Below are 6,968 nucleotides of genomic sequence, written 5' to 3' on the forward strand. Positions count from 1 at the left end.
TATCATCACCATATTTGTGAATGTATATTAGACCCACCAGCTGACGTGTATTAGACGTGTGAGGTCGTTTGTTTACTCTTGAATATCGGCAAAAATTTAACATTTCCGCTACTTTGAGCTCAGTTTCAAGCCATTTCCAGTGCTAAAACCAATCAAAATCATCTCTATTTCTGTAATATGTCTTCCATTCTATCAAATGAGACCAAGAAATCGCAAATACAGCTATAAAAAACATACGAAAAAACACTGCAAAGTTGCTGTTTTAATCGAAAAATCATGATTTAAGTTTTTTTCTCTCATTATACACAGTGTGCTGCAGGATCTGTTTTATGTGGTGCACACATACCACATAGATGTATTCTCTCATATCTAGGCCCAAATGTACCACTCACAGTTTATCAGAGTGAGCTGAGCTCATGGCGTAGATCTACGGTTTGGACCCTGAACGTAAAGCCGTAGATCTACGGGACGGACCCTGAAAGGGTTAAGAATCGTAGTGGCATAGTGTGATAAGGCATGGTGAGGCTGCCAGTTCGGACCAAAAAACAGCTGAAAAATATGTGAAGGAATTCAAGGAGTACATAGACAGTGAAGGACTGAAGCCTGAACAAGTGTTTAATTGCGACGAAACAGGCCTGTTTTGGAAGAAAATGCCAAACAGGACCTACATTACTCAGGAGGAAAAGACACTCCCAGGACATAAGCCTATGAAAGACAGGCTAACTCTCATATTTTGTTGTAATGCTAGTGGGGATTGCAAAGTGAAGCCTTTATTGGTGTATCACTCTGAAACTCCTAGAGCGTTCAGGCAAAACAATGTCCTCAAGGCTAATTTTTTGTGTGCTGTGGAGGGCAAACAGTAAGGCACGGGTCACTAGGGACTTTTTCTATGACTGGTAACACAATGCATTTTCCCCCACTGTGAAAAATTACCTACTGGAAAATAAATTGGCCCTTAAGTGCCTTCTGGTATTAGACAAAGCTCCTGGTCATACTTCAGACTTGGCAGAGCAACTTTCTGGGGACATGAGCTTCATTAAGGTCAAGTTTTTGCCTCCTAATACCACTCCTCTCCTGCAGCCCATGGACCAGCAGGTCATTTCAAACTTCAAAAAACTCTACACAAAACCTATGTTTCAAAAGTGCTTTGAAGTGACCTCAGACACTCGATTGACTCTAAGAGAGTTTTGGAAAGATCACTTTAGTATCCTCAGTTGTGTAAACCTTATAGGTACAGCTTGGGAGGGAGTGACTAAGAGGACCTTGAACTCTGCTTGGAAGAAACTGTGGCCAGAATGTGTAGACAAAAGAGATTTTGAGGCTAACCCTGAGAAGCCTATGCCAGTTTTGGAATCAATTGTGGCATTGGGGAAGTCCTTGGGGTTGGAGGTTACTGAGGAGGATGTGGAAGAGTTGGTGGAGGAGAACAATGAAGAACTATCCACTGATGAGCTGCAAGATCATCTTCAACAACAAGAGGAATGACCTGAGGAAACTGCTTTGGAAGAGGGGAGAGAGAAATTGAAGAAGTTGTCTACTTCAAAGATTAAGGAAATATGTGCAATGTGGCTTAAAGTGCAAACCTTTATGGATGAAAATCACCCTCACACAGCTATTGCAAGCTGTGCTGGTGACTATTACAATGAGAATGATGTGAACCACTTTAGACAAATCATAAAGGAACGAGAGGTACAGAGCTCTATGGACAGATACGTTGTGCAACAGAGGTCCAGTGACTCTCAAGCTGGTCCTAGTGGCATTAAAAGAAGGGAAGTAACCCCGGAAAAGGACTTGATACCTCAAGTCCTAATGGCAGGGGATTCCCCTTCTAAACAATAACAACTTCCACACTCTCCCCTCCTCCCATCCCATCAATCATCACCAGATCTTCAATAAAGGAAAGTGTCATGTATTATATTCTTAGTAGAGTAGTAATTGTGAATGTCTTCTTCAGTTTGTGTGTATTAAAATTAATATTTCATGTGGTAAAATTTTTTTTTTTTCATACTTTGGGGTGTCTTGTACGGATTAATTTGATTTCCATTATTTCTTATGGGGAAAATTAATGCACCTTATGATAATTTTGTGTACGGATTAATTTGATTTCCATTACTTCTTACGGGGAAAATTAATGCACCTTATGATAATTTTGGCATACGATGAGCTTTCAGGAACGGATTAATATCGTAAGGCGGGGGTCTACTGTATTATTATTATTAGTGTTATTTTTTTTTATTTATTTATTATCACACCGGCCGATTCCCACCAAGGCAGGGTGGCCCGAAAAAGAAAAACTTTCACCATCATTCACTCCATCACTGTCTTGCCAGAAGGGTGCTTTACACTACAGTTTTTAAACTGCAACATTAACACCCCTCCTTCAGAGTGCAGGCACTGTACTTCCCATCTCCAGGACTCAAGTCCGGCCTGCCGGTTTCCCTGAATCCCTTCATAAATGTTACTTTGCTCACACTCCAACAGCACGTCAAGTATTAAAAACCATTTGTCTCCATTCACTCCTATCAAACACGCTCACGCATGCCTGCTGGAAGTCCAAGCCCCTCGCACACAAAACCTCCTTTACCCCCTCCCTCCAACCCTTCCTAGGCCGACCCCTACCCCGCCTTCCTTCCACTACAGACTGATACACTCTTGAAGTCATTCTGTTTCGCTCCATTCTCTCTACATGTCCGAACCACCTCAACAACCCTTCCTCAGCCCTCTGGACAACAGTTTTGGTAATCCCGCACCTCCTCCTAACTTCCAAACTACGAATTCTCTGCATTATATTCACACCACACATTGCCCTCAGACATGACATCTCCACTGCCTCCAGCCTTCTCCTCGCTGCAACATTCATCACCCACGCTTCACACCCATATAAGAGCGTTGGTAAAACTATACTCTCATACATTCCCCTCTTTGCCTCCAAGGACAAAGTTCTTTGTCTCCACAGACTCCTAAGTGCACCACTCACTCTTTTTCCCTCATCAATTCTATGATTCACCTCATCTTTCATAGACCCATCTGCTGACACGTCCACTCCCAAATATCTGAATACGTTCACCTCCTCCATACTCTCTCCCTCCAATCTGATATTCAATCTTTCATCACCTAATCTTTTTGTTATCCTCATAACCTTACTCTTTCCTGTATTCACCTTTAATTTTCTTCTTTTGCACACCCTACCAAATTCATCCATCAATCTCTGCAACTTCTCTTCAGAATCTCCCAAGAGCACAGTGTCATCAGCAAAGAGCAGCTGTGACAACTCCCACTTTGTGTGTGATTCTTTATCTTTTAACTCCACGCCTCTTGCCAAGACCCTCGCATTTACTTCTCTTACAACCCCATCTATAAATATATTAAACAACCACGGTGACATCACACATCCTTGTCTAAGGCCTACTTTTACTGGGAAAAAATTTCCCTCTTTCCTACATACTCTAACTTGAGCCTCACTATCCTCGTAAAAACTCTTCACTGCTTTCAGTAACCTACCTCCTACACCATACACTTGCAACATCTGCCACATTGCCCCCCTATCCACCCTGTCATACGCCTTTTCCAAATCCATAAATGCCACAAAGACCTCTTTAGCCTTATCTAAATACTGTTCACTTATATGTTTCACTGTAAACACCTGGTCCACACACCCCCTACCTTTCCTAAAGCCTCCTTGTTCATCTGCTATCCTATTCTCCGTCTTACTCTTAATTCTTTCAATTATAACTCTACCATACACTTTACCAGGTACACTCAACAGACTTATCCCCCTATAATTTTTGCACTCTCTTTTATCCCCTTTGCCTTTATACAAAGGAACTATGCATGCTCTCTGCCAATCCCTAGGTACCTTACCTTCTTCCATACATTTATTAAATAATTGCACCAACCACTCCAAAACTATATCCCCACCTGCTTTTAACATTTCTATCTTTATCCCATCAATCCCGGCTGCCTTACCCCCTTTCATTTTACCTACTGCCTCACGAACTTCCCCCACACTCACAACTGGCTCTTCCTCACTCCTACAAGATGTTATTCCTCCTTGCCCTATACACGAAATCACAGCTTCCCTATCTTCATCAACATTTAACAATTCCTCAAAATATTCCTTCCATCTTCCCAATACCTCTAACTCTCCATTTAATAACTCTCCTCTCCTATTTTTAACTGACAAATCCATTTGTTCTCTAGGCTTTCTTAACTTGTTAATCTCACTCCAAAACTTTTTCTTATTTTCAACAAAATTTGTTGATAACATCTCACCCACTCTCTCATTTGCTCTCTTTTTACATTGCTTCACCACTCTCTTAACTTCTCTCTTTTTCTCCATATACTCTTCCCTCCTTGCATCACTTCTACTTTGTAAAAACTTCTCATATGCTAACTTTTTCTCCCTTACTACTCTCTTTACATCATCATTCCACCAATCGCTCCTCTTCCCTCCTGCACCCACTTTCCTGTAACCACAAACTTCTGCTGAACACTCTAACACTACATTTTTAAACCTACCCCATACCTCTTCGACCCCATTGCCTATGCTCTCATTAGCCCATCTATCCTCCAATAGCTGTTTATATCTTACCCTAACTGCCTCCTCTTTTAGTTTATAAACCTTCACCTCTCTCTTCCCTGATGCTTCTATTCTCCTTGTATCCCATCTACCTTTTACTCTCAGTGTAGCTACAACTAGAAAGTGATCTGATATATCTGTGGCCCCTCTATAAACATGTACATCCTGAAGTCTACTCAACAGTCTTTTATCTACCAATACATAATCCAACAAACTACTGTCATTTCGCCCTACATCATATCGTGTATACTTATTTATCCTCTTTTTCTTAAAATATGTATTACCTATAACTAAACCCCTTTCTATACAAAGTTCAATCAAAGGGCTCCCATTATCATTTACACCTGGCACCCCAAACTTACCTACCACACCCTCTCTAAAAGTTTCTCCTACTTTAGCATTCAAGTCCCCTACCACAATTACTCTCTCACTTGGTTCAAAGGCTCCTATACATTCACTTAACATCTCCCAAAATCTCTCTCTCTCCTCTGCATTCCTCTCTTCTCCAGGTGCATACACGCTTATTATGACCCACTTCTCGCATCCAACCTTTACTTTAATCCACATAATTCTTGAATTTACACATTCATATTCTCTTTTCTCCTTCCATAACTGATCATTTAACATTACTGCTACCCCTTCCTTTGCTCTAACTCTCTCAGATACTCCAGATTTAATCCCATTTATTTCCCCCCACTGAAACTCTCCTACCCCCTTCAGCTTTGTTTCGCTTAGGGCCAGGACATCCAACTTCTTTTCATTCATAACATCAGCAATCATCTGTTTCTTGTCATCCGCACTACATCCACGCACATTTAAGCAACCCAGTTTTATAAAGTTTTTCTTCTTCTCTTTTTTAGTAATTGTATACAGGAGAAGGGGTTACTAGCCCATTGCTCCCGGCATTTTAGTCGCCTCATACGACACGCATGGCTTACGGAGGAAAGATTCTTTTCCACTTCCCCATGGACAATAGAAGAAATAAAAAAGAACAAGAGCTATTTAGAAAAAGGAGAAAAACCTAGATGTATGTATATATATATATGCATGTGCGTGTCTGTGAAGTGTGACCAAAGTGTAAGTAGGAGTAGCAAGATATCCCTGTTATCTTAGCGTGTTTATGAGACAGAAAAAGAAACCAGCAATCCTACCATCATGCAAAACAGTTACAGGTTTTTGTTTCACAGTCATCTGGCAGGACGGTAGTACTTCCCTGGGTGGTTGCTGTCTACCACAGATCCAATTGGATCTGTGCTCCAGCTCCCTAAATTAATAATAATAATAATAATAATAATAATAATAATAATAGAAGTTGCAAATGTTGGTGGATGAATTTTGTAGGGTATGTAAAAGAAGAAAATTAAAGGTGAATATAGGAAAGAGTAAAGTTATGAGGATAACAAAAAGATTAGGTGATGAAAGATTGGATATCAGATAAGAGGGAGAGAGTATGGAGGAGGTGAATGTATTCAGATATTTGGGAGTGGACATGTCAGCAGATGGGTCTATGAAAAATGAAGTGTATCATAGAACTGATAAGGGAAAAAGGGTGAGGGGTGCACTTAGGGGTCTGTGGAGACAAAGAACTTTGTCCTTGGAAGCAAAGAGGGGAATGTATGAGAGTATAGTTTTACCAACGCTCTTATATGGGTGTGAAGCGTGGGTGATGAATGTTGCAGCGAGGAGAAGGCTGGAGGCAGTGGAGATGTCATGTCTGAGGGCAATGTGTGGTGTGAATATAATGCAGAGAATTCATAATTTGAGAGTTAGGAGGTGTAGGATTGCCAAAACTGCTGTTCAGAGGGCTGAGGAAGGGTTGTTGAGGTGGTTCGGACATGTAGAGAGAATGGAATGAAACAGAATTACTTTCAGAGTGTATAAATCTGTAGGGGAGGGAAGGCAGGGTAGGGGTCAGCCTAGGAAAGGTTGGAGGGAGGGGATAAAGGAGGTTTTGTGTGCGAGGGGTTTGGATTTCCAGCAAGCATGTGCGAGCATATTTAATAGGAATGAATAGAGACAAATAGTTTTTTAATACTTGACGTGCTGTTGGAGTGTGAGCAAGGTAACATTTATGAAGAGATTCAGGAAAACTGGTAGGCTGGACTTGAGTCCTGGAGATGGGAAGTACAGTGTCTGCACTCTGAAGGAGGGGTGTTAATGTTGCAGTTTTATAAACTGTAGCGTAAAGCACCCTTCTGGCAAGACAGTGATGGAGTGAATGATGGTGAAAGCTTTTCTTTTTTCAGGCCACCCTGCCTTGGTGGGAAATGGCACATGCATATATATATATACATACATCTAGGTTTTTCTCCTTTTTTTAAAAGCTCTTGTTCTTTTTTATTTCTTCTATTGTCCATGGGGAAGTGGAAAAGAATCTTTCCTCCGTAAG

Source organism: Cherax quadricarinatus, unplaced genomic scaffold, assembly GCF_038502225.1.
Source record: "Cherax quadricarinatus isolate ZL_2023a unplaced genomic scaffold, ASM3850222v1 Contig1085, whole genome shotgun sequence".
In the NCBI taxonomy this organism is placed as follows: Eukaryota; Metazoa; Arthropoda; class Malacostraca; order Decapoda; family Parastacidae; genus Cherax; species Cherax quadricarinatus.